Here is a 20700-nt window from a genome sequence, read left to right on the forward strand (position 1 = left end):
TCCAAATCGACTGATTACTCAAGATAGCCTACACAAATGAACATATAGATTCACTACAAATAACTGCTGCAATAGAAATTATAAAATTGGCCTTGTAACTGCAAATCTTCTTATATTCTATGGTCACAGTTTCATTGTAACTTTTAGTTCTCAATCATTACTATTGACTTTTTATATTTTGACATATTTATTTCTTATTTTGGGTATGTCCATGCATTCTTTCCTTATGGATGCGTGTAATACTTTCCCTTGCATTGGTTAGATGGAATATTTTAAAATGCTTATAACTATTAGCACTTTGATCATGACAGACTTAAGTCATGGATTGTATTGTATCAAATATTTAATAAATTCTAGCTCATGGATAGAGTCTGGCTCATGGATTCAACTTTATGCTTTATGATTTTACTAGGCTTCTTGTTGAGCCTATATGTCATACATCATCCCTTTTATTATCCCATAATCTAAATCTATTTCAGTGGCCCTATCTTGTTGTATTTACCTTTAGCCATTCTTACTTCACTTGTGTAGCTCTTGGAGAGGTTTTGACATCTCCATTTCTTTCTTTCTTTTCTGTAATCCTATGTTGAGCAACTTGGGTTACAAAACCACATCTTCTAATTGCCTTGGTGTAATGTTGCATCTGCAATTCACTAGAATGTTTATACAAAATTATGTTGCATCTCTAATTCACTAGAATTATTTTAAATCAATGTGTATACTAGATTTTAATTTTCAATTCATGATTTTCTTCTAAAGTCTTTTGCATGTGACAGGTAGGATTACCAACAGCAGAAGCACAAAGACAAGCAGAGTGGCAAGCCCATTCTACTGAGAGTTTGGCAGACTTTTCCAAAGGGTATGAGTCAAAAAAATCAATTTCTAGACACTCTAAAGTTTTTGGTCCTTGTTTACCTCGGAGCTGAAACTTTATGCAGAAGATGAAGATCTAATTGCATTTAGATTTTAGGGAAAACTTAAATATCTTGTTCTATATGTTCAAATTCCCAACAATTATAATATAACAAACACCCTCAATTTATGAATTAGAATCATGGCTTGGGACACCCTCAAGTTATGTGTTTGATTGTTCTACTGCTGGTATGATTATGAATGCTTTTATGGAGGTAAGTTTTACTCAATAAATTGTGAAGTGCACAGAATCTTCTATGATTAATCCAAACAGATACATATGCCCTTTTATAAGTTAATTGCTTGTTTGAGTATATATAATATATTTCTTGATAGTGTCTTTGGTTTATGTGCAGCATCAAGACTGGGGTTCTGATATTTCTTCTGCAGTTGCAATGAAGGATTGTATATTACTTGCAGCTTGTGGGGCAGATGAGATTCTTCCTCAGAGTGCTGAATTTCTAGCTGATATCTTCACTTCATGTCTCACAACACCTATTAAAATTGCATTGTGATGGTATTATCTTATTCTCATACCTCTAATCATCTCATTCTTTTTACACATGATTAGGAAACTACAATTTGTGATGCACTAATAGCTAGCTCCTTTTCTGGGTACAACAACTAGACATATTAGGGAGTGAATTAATAGCATGGTTTCTGGTATAGAATTAGTTTAATATAGAGTTTGGGTAATGACTATTTATCTATCTTTTATCTTAAATTATTCTCATTTCCCTCAAATATGTGTCACAATGGATATAGTGTTTACATGTATCATAATATTGAAATGATTCTCTGAGGCAGGGCAAAGTTGTTTACTATGCACAAATAGCTCACTTCTAATGGAATGGAACTTAAAAACATTGGGATACTGAAATTAGTGATCCTTTTGTTCCCTTCATGTTCATAAATTTTTGGTTTTTGTAATGTATGTTACTAGTTTTGGATTTCTGTTTGCTAAACATGATTACATATTTATCTAACAAGACATAAAGAATTACCAAAATGCCCATATTTGAAGAGGTACATTTATATTATGTCAATTCCCAACTGTTAAATTTACTACTATGCTCAATATGCCATTCTTGTTATACAACACTTTGAATAGTTTTCATTAGCATTTGAATGCTCTTTCGAGACTAATTCATATAAATAATTATTTTGATTGATTTTAGGACCTTCCTAATTGTTGCAAGGTTTTGTGCAATTCAAATTGTGACTTGTGTTGCATGATTTGTGATAGAGCATATTTAATGTTGTTAAATTACATCAAGTTGAAATTTCATTTGACAATAAAGAAACTGCATCCTTAGCAAGGCTGAGTTTTTATAAGGGCATCTTCATGTTTAAGTATTCTTATAGATATACTATTGTAGATCAATTGGCATATCCTACTTATTAGCTAATTGTATATGAGGCTTTCGCATGGCTTAGTCTTAATATATCTTTTCTTTACTATTTAAGATCCTGAAGATTATCTTTGTACAATATTTTTTCACAATTATAAAATTGTTCTTGCATTTCTATGGGTTTCTATGTATGACATTCATGTAAAGGTCTTATGTTGCAATATGTTATTTACTATGGTTGTGGAGGAAGACAAATACAATACACGCAAATAACATCATATGTACAAAGTGATAGAATGGCATGGAAGAAGACACATACAATACAAACAAATGATATCATATATACATATTTTAGAGGACTGATTTTTATGTTATTCTATCAGGATTCAACTATGTATCTTTCAAGTCAAACTCATTGATCCATATTTTATCACTTTTGTTCTTATGGGCATGAATGGTCAACCTTCCATCTATTGCATCTAGGTGATGCTCACAAGGGTGAAACATCATGATATATCACAAGGTCACCCATCCTTGTACAATCCTAATGATTCTTAGTATGAGTAGTTCCAAGATAAGTCCCCTCTTGGGAAGTCTTGATGCTTACCCCTTAGAGCATTGCTTGAATTGAAAAGTGACAAGTGGTGCCCTAAAATAAGATAACTATATATAGAAACTCAATCATTAAGACATTTAGTATGGACTTGAGCTATCTTGATGAACTATTTCTGATAAGAGTAGGAAAGAATGGTCATGAGGTTATAGGGGGTGGAAGGGTACTAATAATATACACTAGTACATTTGACCCCATTTTTAGACCAAAATTTTTGACCATCTAATAAAATGGGTCAAATTGGTCAGAATATGCAAGGAAACATATCTTTTTTTTTAAATACATGCTCATGTTGGTTGAAATTTTGACGAACATGAACATGTATTTATAATGAGCCCATGTTGGTCAAAATTTTGACCAACACAGGCTCCATTATGTCAAAATTAAAAGATCTCTTTTTTGCACCCTAATTTCATTGTTACCATGCTAGGACCAGAAGATTTGTGTGATTTCCTACATTGCAAGCAACATTCTCCCTACTGAGTCTCAAATCTAACTTGCATTGGTGGAGCCAAAGTAAATAAACTCAAATCTGGCCTACATTGGTGAAGCCAAAGTAAACACAGTTGAGAGCCACTTGTGTATCAAACAGATTGACATGACCTTCACACATTTCATTTCTCTTCAGTAAGTTAAGAAGATCACAGTTCAATGATCGATTCCTGTAACAAATATATTTGAACCAAGGTGGATAGTAGAAAAATATTGCCACATGTAGATTATCTAATCTTTTTATGCCCAAAGAATCTCAAAATAGTATTGGAACTGATAAAATTCTCTCTGGAAAGTTTTATAAAGAAAGAAACCCATGGTTTTGAGATTGTCACAGAAAGGTAAATGAGATAGTTTACTGTATATCAGATATTCATATGACAATGCAATCACATTTTACATGTAATGTTTATAGTGTGCTTTTAATGTCTTATTTTTTTTGTTCACCATTCTATTTTGTTGGAATATTTAATGCAGCGTTGATGTTTGCCCCTAGAGCCAAATGCTCACCTACCCTGCTAACGTCTAGAATAGACAGAAAAATTAATACGGGTAGGTGAAGTTTTTCAAATTTTGAAAAGAGGGGGAAAATGGAATGTGACAAAAGGAATGTTTATTCATTCATTTTACTCAGTTACATTAATCAAAGTTTAAGTAGATCAAGCAGATCAAAAGTTGTAGAGGAGAGCAGAGCAGAAGAAGGAAGAAGAAAAGAAGTTTGTGCTTGCGGTTGCACGTGTTTCCTCTATTCTCTCTATAAGTTGTTGTTTGGATTTGTCCTGTTGAAGTAGTGATTGCTCCAGGCACCATTGTATGCAGCCATTAGAGATGTAGGTTTAAAATTTATTGAAGTTTGAATTTTTACCAATTTTAGGATTTTCTGGTTGAAGCCGAATGCTCCCAGATTTTGCAATAGTTTAATGAAAGATTGAATAGAAAGCAAGTAGGCATACTTGAATCTATCTTCCTCTTCTATTCATTGCATTTGATAACTTTTTTTGAAAGGTTAAAGCTTTGGCTTTCTGGTTTTAATGGTGAAAGCATTCACGTTGAATTTTTCTAAGTTGTAATTTTTGAGTTTGGAACAGAACACTCGGCATCCTCTTTCTCAATTGGATTCTAGCTCACTCAACATCCATTTTTATTTTTGTGTGCCAAGCTCTTCTTGTGCCGAGCCAACTTGGCACCTATTGCCTATCACTCAACACCCTCAAGTGCCGAGTAAAATTGGCACTCGACACCTTCATGTGCCGAGCAACTTTTAAATGCCGAGCAAAATTTTAGGTTTAGGGTTGTGAGTGTTAAATTTAATTTTAATATTTTTCTCACATGGTATCAGAGATTTGAGGCCCCACATCCACAGTGAGTTAGGGAATTTTTTTTTCTTGGGATATTTGACATGGCAGGAGATGCAGGAAAGATATGGCAGCAGCCACCACCCTTCAATGGGAAAAATTATGATACATGGGCAAAGAAGATGAAGACCATAATGGTTGCAAATGATTTGTGGGAGTTGTGGTCAATGAATTCAAATATGTAACATACCCAACTCAGTATGCTACTCTCACAAATGTACAGAAGACTCATCTGAAAGAGTCAAGGAGGAAGGATGCTAAGGCATTAAGTTTGATTGAAGTAGCAATGATAGAGACAATATTCTCAAAGATTGCAGTAGCAAATTATGCAAAGGAAGCATGGGATATCCTTGAGATGAACTTCAAGGGGATTGATAAAGTCCATACAGTAAAGCTACAGAACATAAGGAGAGAGTTTGAGAACCTTCAGATGAAGGAAAATGAATCAGTTGCAGACTTTAGTTCAAGGACCTCCAATGTGATTAACCAATTGAAGTCAAATGGAGAAGACTATCAAGAGCAGAGGATAGTAGAAAAGGTATTGAGGAGTTTACCTCATAAATATGACAATTTGGTCATCACCATAGAAGAGGCAAAAGACCTCACTGTTTTGACAATGGATGAGTTGATGGGTACACTTCAAACCCATGAGCATAGGATCAATAGATCTACTTCTTCATCTTCCCAAGAGAAAGCATTCAAGGCTCAGTCAAATCCAAAAGGAAGGGGGAGAGGAAGAAATGGCTTAGATAGAAACTCCAGAGGAAGAGGCCAAGGAAATGAAGGACAAAGAAATGCTGCAACAGAAAGCTCAGGAAGAGCAGATGGAGCAAGTAGCTCACAAAATACTTCAAGAGGAGGTAAGAAAAAATACAACTCAAATAAGATTAATGTAGAATGCTACTACTATCATAAATATGGGCATTATGCAAGTGAATTCTGGAAGAAGGAAAGAGATAAGTCAGGACAAGCAAATGTGACTGACATGAATATGGGGAGTGAAAACACTGCCTTCATCATGTGTAATGTTGGTGAAGAAAGAAGCCCTGAGGTTTGGTACCTTGACAGTGGATGTAGCAACCACATGAGTGGTAATGAAACTTCGTTTTCATTCATTGACAAAAGTTTTAAATCAGAAATTAAGATGGGTAACAATAGAACCCTACCAGTTGTGGGCAAAGGATCTATTATGGTCCGCACCAAGAAAGGTGAGAAGAAGGAAATACAAAATGTGTATTTTGCCCTTGGTATGAAGGAAAATTTGATGAGCATTGGTCAGCTCATTCAAAATAGATACAAAGTGCTAATGGAAAATGACACGTGTGTCATTCATGAAAAGGATGGGAGCAAGAACTTAAGTGCAGCAGTTCAAATGATAAAGAACAGAATGTTTCCCTTGAATATAGAGACATATTTCTCATCTCAAGTTGGTGCTCCACCTCCCACACAATTAGCTCTAAGGAGTGTGATTGAAGACCCTTCACAATTGTGGCATCTCAGGTATGGTCATCTTGGCAATGATGGTTTAAATTTATTGTCAAATAAAAGAATGGTAGATGGTTTGCCACGTGTACGAAATTCTTGTGACAAGTGTAAGGCTTGTATTTTAGGTAAGAAACATAGGCTTCCCTTTAATTCTAAAAATTCTAGGAGGGCTAGATATCCATTAGAGTTAGTGCATACTGACCTAGTCGGTCCTATGCAAGTTACTTCCATTAGGGGGAGTATTTATTTCATGACATTCATTGATGATTTCAGTTGTAGGACATGGGTGTATTTCTTAAACAATAAATCTAAAGCATTTGATAAGTTTGTAGAATTTAAAGCCCAGGCTGAAAGAGAATGTGGGCACTATATCAAGGTCCTTAGATCAGATAGAGGAGGGGAGTATACCTCCAAATCTTTTGTAAATTTTTGTAGGAAACATGGCATAAAGAAAGAGCTCACAGATAGCTACACACCACATCAGAATGGAGTGGCTGAAAGAAAGAATAGGACCATTGTTGAAATGGCAAGGAGCATGATGAAGGAGAAAAGTCTCCCAACTGAATTTTGGGGAGAGGCTATGGCAATAGTAGTCTACCTAATTAATAGGTGTCCTACAAAGGCAGTCCGTGACAAAATTCCAGTGGAAACATGGTCACAAGGAAGATGGACAGTTGAACACCTAAGGGTATTCAGATGTGTTGCATATGCACATGTGCCTAAAGAGAAAAAGGCAGAAATTGGATGACAAAGGTGTGAAGTGCATCTTCGTAGGGTAAAGCTCAAAATTAAAGGCATACAGATTACATGACCCATTGAACAACAAGATGACTCTCTCAAGAGATGTAGAATTTCTTGAAAATCAGTCTTGGTATGGTTCAACTGATGAGTCACCGAGCACATCAAGTAAAGTGCCCATTATGAGTGAAGAAGATGCTGATGAATAGCCAGAAGAAGGAGCAAATAGAAGAAAAGGCAAGCATATTCAAACATTGTCGAGCTCCTCTAGGCATGACCGAGTGTTAGTACCGAGTACCAGTGAAGACCGAGCTTGTCGGCAATGCAACAGTAGTGAAGATTCTGATCCTACACTCTCCTCCCTATTACCAAGAAAGAGCAAGAGTCTTAGAGAGATATACCAAGATGAAAGGTATGAAAATTATGATGAGAGTGTTAATTTTGCATTATTTTCTCATAGTGATGCAATATATTTTGAAGAAGCTATTAAGGAGAAGAAATGGTGTAAAGCCATGGATGAGGAAATATATGCTATAGAAAGAAATGAGACATGGGAGCTAACTGAATTGCCTCCCAAGAAGAATGTCATTGGAGTGAAATGGGTCTACAAGACCAAATGCAATGCTGAAGGCAAGATTGATAGGCATAAAGAAAGGCTGGTAGTCAAGGGCTACGAACATCAGTATGGAAGAGACTATGATGAGACCTATGCCCCTGTTGTAAGAATGGAAATTGTGTGTGTTGTCATAGCAATTGCAGCCCAACACAAATGGAAGGTATTTCAAATGGATGTGAAGTCTGCCTTCCTAAATGGTGTATTCAAAGAAGAAGTGTATGTGGAGCAGCCACCTAGTTATGAAGTTTCCGGTGAAGAGAACAAAGTATATAGATTGAAGAGAGCTCTTTATGGGCTCAAACAAGCTCCAAAGGTATGGTAAAATAAGATTGACTCATATTTGATGAGCAATGGCTTTAGCAAAAATAATGGTGAGCCCACTCTTTACATCAAGATAGCAGATGGTAATCTATTGATTGTTGTCTTGTATGTAGATGAATTGATTTTTACTGAAAATGACAAGGCTCTAATTGGTGAGTTTAAAGAGGCCATGAAAAGTGAATTTAAAATGACAAACCTAGGTCTCCTGAAATACTTTCTAGGCATAGAAGTAAAACAAATGCATGATGGCATTTTCATCTCTCAAGAAAAATATGCAGGGTAGATCTTGGAGAAATTTAAAATGCAAAATAGTAAGGTAGCTCCCACAGCAATAGCAGTAGGTCTAAAGTTGAGGAAGGAAGACTCTTCCAAAAGAGTAGATCCAACATTATACAAGAGTATGGTTGGAAGTCTAATGTATTTGACTGCAACTCAGCTAGACCTAATGCATGTAGTAAGTCTGATTTCCAGATTTATGGAAACACCAAATGATTCCCATTGGCAAGCAGGAAAAAGGATTCTAAGGTATGTGAAAGGTACGAAGGAATTTGGGATTCTTTATACTGCAAATGATGATTTCAAGTTGGTTGGTTACACGGATAGTGATTGAGTTGGAAGTATAGATGATAGGAAGAGCACTTTCGGATACATGTTTCATATGGGATCGGGTGCAATTTCATGGGCATCCAAGAATCAACCTATTGTTGCTCGATCTACAACAGAGGCTGAATACATATTAGCAAATGCAGCAGCATGTCAAGCAATTTGGCTAAGGAGGATCTTGACAAATTTGAATGAAAGGAAAGAGGATGGAACCACAATTTATTGTGACAACATCTCATCAATTGCATTGCCCAAGAATCTAGTCTTCCATAGGAGAAGCAAACACATAGAGATCAAATATCACTTCATCAGAGAGCTAGTGGAGAATGGGGATATCAAGATGGATTTTTGCAAGTCTAAGCAGCAGCTAGCAGACATTTTTACTAAGCCTTTAGGCATTGGATCTTTTGTACACCTAAGAGAGTGTCTTGGTGTAGTTGATTTCGATAAGTTGTGATCCTTATTTATTTGGCTCAGGACAAAGGGGGAGTGTTGGAATATTTAATGCAATGTTAATGTTTGCCCCTAGAGCCAAATGCTCACCTACCCCCTGACATCCAGAACAGAAAAAAAATTAATACGGGTAGGTGAATTTTTTGAAATTCTGAAAAGAGGGGGAAAATGGAATGTGACAAAAGGAATGTTTATTCATTCATTTTATTCAGTCAGATTAATAAGAGTTTAAGCAGATCAAGCAGATCAAAAGTTGTAGAGGAGAACAGAGCAAAAGAAAGAAGAAGAAAAGAAGTTTGTGCCTGTAGTTGTACATGTTTCTCCTATTCTCTCTATAAGTTTTTGTTTGGATTTTTCCTATTGAAGCAGTGATTTCTCTAGGCACCATTGTATGCAGCCATTAGAGTTGCAGGTTTAAAGTTTATTGAAGTTTGAAGTTTTACCAATTTTAGGGTTTTTTGGTTGAAGCTGATGCTCCTAGATTTTGTAATAGTTTAATGAAAGATTGAATAGAAAGCAAGTAGGCATACTTGAATCTATCTTCCTCTTCTATTCATTGCATTTGACAAGTTTGATTGAAGGATTAAAGCTTTGGCTTTCTAATTTCAATGGTGAAAGCATTCATGTTGAATTTCTCTAAGTTGTAATTTTTCAGTTTGGAACAGAACACTCGGCATCCTCTTTCTCAGTTGGAGCCAAGCTCACTCGGCATCCATTAGTGCCGAGCATTTTATGTGCCAAGCTCTTCTTGTGCTGAGCCAACTCGGCACCTGTTGCCTATCACTCGACACCCTCAAGTGCCGAGTCTAGACACCTAAAAATCCTTTAGAAAATAAAATATTTTTATTTTCTGAAAAAAGTCCCTGATGACATCATCATTAATTAATTAATTAATTAATTAATTCATTTATTTATTTTTATGCCATTAAATCCCTTTATCTTAATTAAAAATATTTAATTAAGGAATCCCTCCCAAAAATGTTTAAATCTTATTTAAACATTATTTCCTTATTTATTAATTATTTAATTAATAATTTGACCAAAAAACTCAAAATAAATAAAAAAATTATTTTTTGCCCAAAGCTTGGCCAATTTCCTTAAGACCACTAACCTCTTCCAAAATCTTCTAATCCTTCTTTAATTTTGATTAAAGGCCAATCCCATCATTTCCTACCCCTAATCCCAACTCAAAATATTTAATTAAGATTAAATATTAATCCTCATGTTTATTAAAAAAGTTTTAATAAATATCTCCTCAACCCAAACCCTTGAAATAAATAAAACTTTATTTATTTCCTAAAAATCTAATTTATCCTCATCCTAAGAAGTTCTAGACTCTTCTAGAAAGTCTTCATCCTCATCCTAGGAAGTTCTCGACTATTCTAGAAAGTCTTTATCCTCATCCAAAGTCTAGACTCTTCTAGAAGATGTCTTTAAACCTAATCATAATCCCCTCCTAACCTTGTCACATTCCCTAAGCATGGGTTAAAACTTACTAACCCAAGCCAAAGTTAACAAATATCTCCTCCTTCACCCACCCTCATTAAATGCCATACACTTGCCTATCCCTAAGCTAATCTTAAACCATCTTAATCCATCCTCTAATCATTTGCACAAGCCTAAGCAAGCTTAAAACCTTCCTAATCAATCCCAAGTCAAAATTTCTCTCATTTCCCTCAAAATATCCCACCATAAAACTTTATGAAGCCCACTAGGCCATAAATGACTCTTCCAAATCCCTTCCATTGCTCTTACAAGCCATTATGAAGGTCTTTATGAAGATTTTATCCCGTGAGCCTCCTTTGTTGACTCATCCTTCTCCTTTCCTCCATCCTCTCACCTTGTGACATGTGTCACTCGCTGATTGGTTGTAAAGAAGCACAATCCATGTGCTCTCCTCTCATGTAATCTAAGCCCTCCATGAGCTTTTTCCCATCCTTGCATCTTAGCCCTCAATCTCTCAAACCTCTTGCCTATAAATTGGATCCTTCCCCTTTGCAAAATAACAAAATCCATGAAGTAAAGTCATAATGCCATTTTAAGAAGCCATTTTACATCAAAACTATACACTCACACCCAAATTCCAACTCCATTTGAAGTCCTTTTTGGAGCATAAAGCTTGAGCATACATCCTATCTATTTAGACAAAGCTACTCAACAAGAGAGCTACTCATTGAAGAGAGCCCATTAATTGCTCATATTCTCAATTGAGAGATCATCTTAGTCTATCTTGAAGTTTATGAATTTTGTTTAATTTGTAGAATCTTTATTTAAATTTGGTTTTTATTAGCATACTAACATTGCTCATATACATTTTGGCACGCCCGGTGGGACCCCGCATGGGTCATCTTCATTAGCTTTTTTAGTCAAGTTTTGTATGTCATTTGTTAATTTTGGCTAATTTTGCTTATTTTTGTGATTGGTAGGATTGTATAAATTGGTTTTGTAGGTCCACATGAGCATGAAGAAGACAAAGGAACTCATAGTCTATTTCATAGTATTTGCAGATTTTTCAAGCTTATAGGTGGACAAAGCACTTGGAATTCTTCTTCCTCTTCTTGTCTATATTCTTCTTATTCCATCTACTACTTCTTCTTCTTCTTGTGGGAGATCTTGGCCATTTTTTTTTAAGGAAGCAAAATCATACACACTTCTTTTTAGTGCTTAAAATGAAAATAAACCAATCCAATCATTTGCATCCTTGCAACATCAAGGTTTTAGATGCATTCATGCAAAGTTAGGAACACTTCATTTTTGGGAATTTAAAAAGAACTTCAAGTTTCCATTTCAAAAGGTTCAAAATCAACACTAAGTGCACACTAAAATCTAAATCAAACTCAAAGCATCAATCAAGGATAAAATGAACCTCATTTGCAAATATTTTAAAGTTCTTTTAAAAATCTCATGAAAACTAAGAGTCCTAAATGGTTGCCAAAAATTGTCCTAAAAGCTTTGTTATTTGTTCAAAACAAATGTCTTGTTGCAAAATCTTGAATGTTTCTTAGGTTTTTCATGCATCAAAAAAATCGAGGAACATCATTTTTGGGTTTAAAATATGCAAACTACAACACAAAATCTTGAATGAAAACCAAATTCCAAAGAGTCATTTTCACTTTTGAGTCCAAAACAATCTTGAATGATCTAAGGTTAAAACAAAGCACTTCAAAGTTCTTAAAACAACACACAAAATCTCAATCTTGAATGCTCAAAGGAAAAAACTTGAATGTTTAATCACTTGTCTTTGAATGCATGTTGCTAAAATCACTCTTGAGTGCCATGGATTAAAATCAAGTTTGTTTTTTTTATGAATGAATGATTAAAACAACAAATCCAATCTTGAATGCCATAGATCAAATAATCATCTTTTGGGGCATAAAAAGAATCTACATTCTAGAAACTTTCTAAATTATAAAAACCAAATAAAGACGCTTTAAGTGAGTTTGTAGTTGGACTCACCCTCTTTAATCACCCATCAATTTAACTATTGGTTGCAATCTCAGCTCCATCTATGGGGATGGGTCCACCTAAGAGGGTGTTAAGTACTCCACAAAGATCAAACGTCACTTACTTGTATTTTTATTAGTTTTTCTAACTTAGAAAATTCCTTGAATGCACATTAGGCTCACTAACTCTTCATTTAGGCATTAAAATTTGAACAAATCTTGATGTGGGGGGCCTCCAGGCATGCGCTTGAAATCAAATTTCACACATCTTTGTTTTGGGATTAAAACATAATCACCCCAACTCTTGAATGCCTTAAAAGAAATTAATCGATACTTGATGTGGAGGGCCTCCGAGTGCGCAAGTTTACTTTCTTGTTGACCCTAACTCTTCTTCTTGTTCGCATTCTTCAATCAATTTTTCTTTGTTAGTGCATTTCAAAGTTGGAATTGAACATTTGCATCTTAAACATAAGTGCTTGCAAAGTCTAGATCAGCACACATAAGAGTCAGTTGGAAAAGGAACAAGCGTGTTTTTTACCTCAAGGTCATCCAAGTCTTCTCTCCCCTTGTCGTCTTTCGAGGCCATCTTGGGTGCATAAGATTAGGATCCAAAACCTTATTTTTCTTTTTAGGAGGCCTACTTGGGGATTTCATCACCCCTTGGGATGACCTCAACTCCAGCATTTCGATGGAGTATAAAGATCAGGAGGTGAATCCAAAGACACCTCTCTTGGAATCAAGATTTTGTCACTTAGGCTAAGCCTCAACGAACTTTATACCCTTGAGAAGTGAAAGAGGAGAAGTGGGTTACCACTCCTCTCGGCTGTGTGACATTGTTTTGGTTTCATCTACGGATTTGGGCCTCACGTACCTTGGGTATATTGAGGACTCCCTAGCTAAACCAATTGTTAGCCTTGTAGATAACCATCTATGATGTTAATGTGTTTGAAGTGTTTGATCAAAACATTTGTAAAATATACACACTCCTTGGCACAAGTATCACATTTTGAGAATCCAAAACTTCTATCTGGTTGTTCCTATCTATTGCTTGATTTTTTATTTGTTGAATGAATGTTTGCCAAAATTGGTCAATCCTAGCTTAGGGAACACTTAGTGTAGTCACTGCCTATTCTAGAAGTTGAACAAGTTGAAGAAAAACAATCGAGATCTCTCAAAGCTTAGAAGATTCAAAAATTCATGTCAGAACAACCCAAACCCAAACAAAAATTTCACAAAGGTAAACTCAAGCCATCCCAGGCATACCAAGAACTTTCAGCCAAGAGAAAGGAACTAACACCAAGCCCTCGAATTGCCAAACTCCACAAAGCAGAGGACAAAGCTGTTGGCGAAGCCCTTTAAGACGCCTGGTTAGATTGCATCATCCAACTTAGCCAACATCTAGGAGTTAACAATGCTTATGCCTTACCAACTAGGCATGACTTCTATGATTAGATCCCATTGTTTCTCCACATCTTCTTGCATAAGATTCACTTTAGAGTCATCCTTATAGGTAAGCCAGCTATCCTTAGTCATCCCCTTAAGAATTTTAGTTCATCCATCTCATTTAGAACCAAACCATCTAGCCAGCAATCCAAAAATCTTCAAATCCAAGCCTTCAAAATTGTTGTCACCTTGCCAATAGTTTTCCATTCCTAACATCTTCCAAATCCACCAGCCTCACCAAGGTTATCCCTTTGATAGAGCTTTGTCTAGGGTAATCTAGCTTTGTCACTTGTTATCCCTCATCACCTTGAGCTAAAGGTTGGGATCCGCAAGTGGTCAATCTCATGTTCTTCCTAAAGGATCATCAGTCTATCCTTAAGTTGACACAATCACCACCAAGCTTGCACATATCTTTGAAGTTACCATCCCCAAATCAATCCTTCTTAGGTTTTATCATATAGCTTTGCCTCAACCTTGGAAATCATTTGCATAGAAAAGCCTTCCCCCCTTTTTTCATCCATCAGCATTGTTGCATCTTATCCCTCGGAACATTCTGCATTTTCATGCCACCCCTCACTCGCTTAGGCAAGAAGAAGAAGGAAAAAATGGAGCCCTATCATTTGGATCCACCAGCATCGCTCCCCTTGAGCACTCAACCATCCTTCAGCCCATAGAATGCTATACCATCACCTACTGATATTGAAGCTTTCATGAACCAACCAAGAAATGTAGTATTGGTGAATGCCATTATAGACAAAAACAAGGAAACAATCATGGCTAACTTTCGAAGGGACAATATTGGAGCCTTCAACTTTGGAAGACCTCGCCCCTTATTAGATCCATCTCACCCCTTGTTTGAGCAACTCCCACCATCCATAGGCTCTTATGATTAAAATTATCCTCAATATGTTCCAAAATAAGAACCTCAACCCACCCCATATGATCCAATAGACCCAAACATACCATCCTCCACTCAAGTTGAAATCTCCCTTCCACAAGCCAATCCAGCCACCACCACTCCACCATTGGTCCATACCACTCCATCCAAACCCCCTTCACCCAAAAAACCTCATCATTCACTCCCTTCACTATTGTTGTTGTTGTTCCCCAATCCAGCCTTCCAAATCCACCCATCTCCCTAATCAGTGCTAGTATCTTTGGCCAACCTCAACAATATACAATAGGGATGCCACCCATGGGGCCAAGTAATCAACCTTTCATCACCCCCAGCTTGTTTACCTTAGCTCAGAACATGATTCCATCATTTCCACTCAGTCCTTGGAGCTCAGTGCCATAAGCCACAAATCCACAAGCTACTACCCTCACTCCACAAAGCTATCAAACCCCACAAGCTACTACCAATGTTCTGCCTAGCTCTCAAGTGACCCAAGATCCTGCCACCACTCTACCAAGCTTTCAAATCCAGCCACCAAGCTATCAAACCCCATCAGTTCCATTTCCAAGCTTTCAATTCCCACCACCACCAACCACCAATTACTTGGCCTCCTTTGCCATGCAGATACCTTCCCAAATGGGGGCACAACCCACATATATTGCTCAAACTCCTCAAATCCAAAGTCAAGTTCCACAAGCTCCCCGATCCTTTCCCCAAGCTTCACAACCATCTTATACCTTACCTCCACAAAGCAATCCATTTGTCCCACAGCCAGCTTATGTTCCTCAATCCCAACCTCAAATCCAATATCAACAGCAAGCCTCACAACACATGCAGCAATATGTGCCACCTCCACCTCAGCAACCCATCATCCACCATTCAGTTGCCTAAGCCATGTACAATCCCTACCAGCCCATACCTCAAAGCCATCCATATTCCATTGCCCCATCTAGCACATACCTACCTCAGGGCACTCCTACATTGGGGGCACCCCAGCCATCACCCATTAATTTAGAATGGGAAGCCATGAAGATAGCTTTAAAGAACATCCATGAGGGAAATGATCCAAAAACCTTCAAGTTTGAGAATGTGTGTCCTTACCCATTTGACAGAGCCATTACCATGACACATTTTCCCAAGCATTTTGAGACACCCAAGTTTGACAAATTCAGAGGAAAAGGAGACCCTGTCACACATATCAAAGAATTTTACATTCACTACCAAGAAGTGGCATATGATGACGTCTTCCTCTTGCGTCTCTTTCCCAAAAGCTTGGTCGGACCAGCTCTTGAATGGTTTTGTAGAATCCCCTATGGCACAATTAAAAATTTTGCTGAATTGTCTGAGGCATTTGTAGCCCAATATGCCCATCTTGTTGAAAAAGATCTATCAGTAGTTGATCTTATCCACATCAAGCAAAAAGGTGGAGAAAGCCTTCCCAAATATCTGCAAAGATGGAAAACCCTTACCACCCGCATATCTTGCACCTTGCTAGAGCACCATTTGGTGAAAATATTTATTGATAATGCCCATCCTAGCTTGGCTCACCACATGATCATGAACTGTTTGGAGACCTACAAAGATATCAAAGAGAAAGGAATGATCCTTGAGCAAGGAGTCATTAAATATGGTGTGGTCAAGATTTACAAGGAAGCCAACCAAAATCAATCACATTCCAATGACAAGTCTAGGTATTGGAACAAAAACAAGCATGTTGCAACAGATGGCGTCACTGACACCAGACATGTGAATATTGTTGGTCCTTCTCAAAACTAGTCCAACCCACCATATCAACCAAAAAATTAGCAAGCTATCAACTACCAATAGTAGAATAACCAAAGCTATCAAAACCACAATCTAGGACCCAACTTTCAAAGGTCTAACAATCAAGCTAATGCCATCAATGTAGCTGCAGGACAAAAGCCCAGATTCCAACCTGCACCTAAAAGCTATACACCCCTTGGTGAACCTTTGGATGTCATTTTTAAGAAATTAGTCAAGGAAAACCTCATCAAATTTCCTCCTACCTAGCAAATCGACCCAAGCCAATCCAAAGCTACATGGTACAAAGACAATGAGTACTACAAATTTCATAGGGTAAAAGGTCACACTACCCTCAGATGCATGAAACTAAAAGATTATGTGCAGAACCTCATTGATCAAAAAGAAATCACCGTTGGTGCCCAAACCTCTCCCAATGCAGGCTTATAGATCTATCAAAATGCTTTTCCTCCTCACAACAACCAAAATCCTGGAAAAGCACCTATCCAGCCAACAACAACAACACCAACAACCGCCAGCCAAACCAACAGCATGGGAAGAACAATGACCACACTTCATCCTACATAGACTATGGTAGCCTCATAGGTTGTATATCTGAGAAAGAGCCTTTTGTCAATGTTATCAATATCCAAGGACCAAACAATGAGTGTGCAGTCACCACTCGAAGAGTGCGATTTAACATCGCAGGCCCACCAGTTTCACCAGCACTATTAGCTCCATCAAAAAGCCAGTACAATATCTTGGAACACCTTGGGAACATGCTGGCCCAAATCTCCATTTTAGAGCTCTAGTCCTGTGTACAAGAACATCCTTGATAGTGCTCTCATAGAATCTCGTGTCCCTTTAGATATCAATGCTACTAATTTTTGTAATCTTGTTGGACACCTATCCTCCTCATGTGCCCTATCATTCAAACCCACCGACATACCTGTGGTCGAGCTAGATCACACCCTTCCGCTTCACATAGCCATCATGGTATCCAATTTTTCCATGAAAAGAGTAATGATAGATAATGGATCAGCCTTGAATATTTGCACCCTAAAATTCATAAAAAAAGATAGGTATACTGAGGTAGATATCATCAGTGAGGTTATCACCATTAGAGCTTATGACAACTTGGAAAGAACCACAAAAGGAACTATTTTGCTACCAATCAAGGTTGGGCTAGTCATCCAAGAGACACTCTGTCATGTTATTGATCTAAACCTACCATTTAACATTCTCTTCGGTCACCCATGGATTCATGCCATGAAAGCCGTTCCATCCACTTACCATCAGTGTGTCAAATTTCCACATCAAGGCACTGAGGTAACCATCCATGCCAATCTGGAACCCTTTGCTTACTACAATGTGGTTGAAGCTTCATATACAAACCATTGCCTTGGAATTGATATCGGCACATCCATCGTCAGCTCATCCCACACTTGTAATGACCTAGAAACCATCCTCATCTCCACCCTATCGACTGTGAAGATCAATAACAAAGGCTGTGGAGAGTATAGTCTTTCAGATGTATTTGTTGTCGGGGCACTCCCACTTGATCCACATGCCCATGGATGATTGACATATCACAAAGCTAAGGAGATTCCACCTCCTCGATACAAACAGTTTGGCCCAACAACCTTTGTATCCTCAAAAATCCCTCTTCATGAGGAACTCACTCTAGATATCAACAATTGGTTACATAAGGATGCACCTTAAATAAATTAAGCATGCCTTGATTACTTCAGCCAGAAGTATCCCCAAGAATATAAATTCATCACTAACAAATGGAACTATCAAGGTGGTGGTCTAGGACTAGAAGAAAGAGGCAGGCAGTGCCCCATCGACACACACAAGTGGGAATTGAAGTCAGGTCTTGGCTTTGGCATACCCACAACTGGGGGCACCAATACAGACGATCATGCTTTTTTGAACATTCACTATGACCTTGTCAAAATCGAAGACATTCCTGAGGAAGTTGAAAAGAGAGCCTACGATGATATCTTAGACCAAATCTCCCTAGGAGACTCTGTTCTCCAAGAACTATCCATCCATTTCATTGACCTACCACTCGCCCATCCACAACTCATAGATTGGGACCAACCAAGCATCATACACATTGATGAGTTCACATCAGAGGAAGCACTTCTGAGATTCATGGGAGCCGAAATTCCTCATAAGAAAATAAAGCCAGATTTTTCCTATATCTACAAGCTAGATGCCAAGGGGTATTTTGGAGAAAATCCCCAACCTAGTTTTGATACACCCAAAACTGGAACTAAGGTCAATCCAAGACTAGCTAAGGCAGTGAAGAGAACCCCTTAGCAAGAACATCCACATCCACAAGCAGAACATGAGGATTTAGCATTGCCTCCTCAAGCTAATTGACTAGAGGTGTCTTCTATTCTAATTAAGGATACTAGAGAAGTCAACATCGGTTCTTTAGAGATCCCTAGACTTGTTCACATTGTTGCATCCCTATCACAAGACCAAGCTGACCTCCTCTTTGAGGTCTTAAGAGAGAACATTGGCTGATTTGCATGGTCATATCAGGACATGCCAAGACTTGATCCAAAGCTTGTAGTTCATCATCTTGTAGTTGATCCAAAGATCAAGCCCGTCAGACAAAAGATTAAAAAAATGCACCCCAAGGTGGCATTACTGGTCAAAGCTAAATTAGAAAGAATGTTAGCTGCTAAGGTTATTCGACCTATCGACTACTCAGAGTGGATCTCCAACATGGTCCCCATCAGTAAACCTTCCGGTGACATCAGAATCTGCACTGATTTCAAAGATCTTAACAAAGCTTGTCCAAAAGATGATTTTCCCTTGCCCAACATAGATATGATTGTAGATCTTATAGCTAGACATGAAATTTTGTCCCTCATGGATGGATTTTCTGGGTATAATCAAATCAAGATTGCAAAAGAGGATCAGCATAAGACATCATTCATTACCCCTAGGGGAACCTTTTGTTACAACATGATGCCTTTTGGCCTAAAGAATGCTGGAGCTACCTATCAAAGAGCTATGACAACCATTTTTCATGATCTCATCCATAGCATTTTGGAGGATTATGTGGATGATATCTTGATCAAGTCTCATACCTTCATGGATCATCTTGCTGACTTGGAGAAATTCTTTGATAGGTTAGCCAAATATCATCTCATGCTGAATCCGAAGAAATGTTTCTTTGGGGTCACATTTGGCAAGCTTCTAGGCTTTATAGTTTCTAAACGAGGTATAGAGATCGACCCCAAGAAGGTCAAGGCTATCTTAGACATGCCTCCTCCCCAGACATTGCAATAGCTTTTCTCTCTTCAGAGAAAGCTTCAATCTGTCTGGCGCTTCATCTCCCAGCTTGCATATAAGTGTACACCATTCTCACATTTAGTAAAGAAGGATGAGAACTTCAAGTGGGATCCTTTATGTCAGCATAGGTTTGATCAGCTCAAGCAGTATCTCACCAATCCCCCTATCTTGGTTCCACCAGTTCCTGGTCGTCCCTTGATCTTGTACATATTAGCAATGCCTACTGCTCTAGGGGCACTTCTAGCATAGCTTGATGACTATAGCAGAGAAAGAGCCATCTACTACATTAGTAGAACCCTAGTTGGTTATGAACTCAATTACACTCCTATGGAAAAAGCTTGTTTGGCAATTGTTTTCTCAACTCAAAAGCTTCGCCACTACATGCTAAGTCATACCATCCAACTAGTCCCCAAGATCGACCCTCTCAAGTATATGCTCTCCAGAACAACACTAACAGGCTATTCGGCCAAATGGGTTATGCTCCTTAGCGAATTTGACATCCACTATGTGAATAAAAATGCAATCAAAGGGAAAGCTATTGTAGATCACCTAGCTAATGCTACTCTAATAGATGTTTATCCATTGATCATAGAATTTCCAAATGAGCATATCTATCTAATTGAAGAATAGCCCACATGGAAACTTTATTTTGATGGCTCATACACATCTCATGGATCAGGGGCAAGAATATTGTTGGTCACACCTCAAGGAGATTACATTCCAAAAGCCTTCAAGCTACAATTCCCTAACACCAACAATATAGTTGAATATGAGGCCCTCATAGTAGGATTAAAGATAGCTATAGAATGGAACATCACTGAGTTACAAATCTTTGGTGATTCTCAGCTCATCATCAAGCAAGCCCTAAATGAATATCAAACCAAACATGAAAAGCTATTACCC

The sequence above is a fragment of the Cupressus sempervirens genome, chromosome 8 (assembly GCF_028749045.1).
Source record: "Cupressus sempervirens isolate cs-2001-9-10 chromosome 8, ASM2874904v1, whole genome shotgun sequence".
NCBI lineage: Eukaryota > Viridiplantae > Streptophyta > Pinopsida > Cupressales > Cupressaceae > Cupressus > Cupressus sempervirens.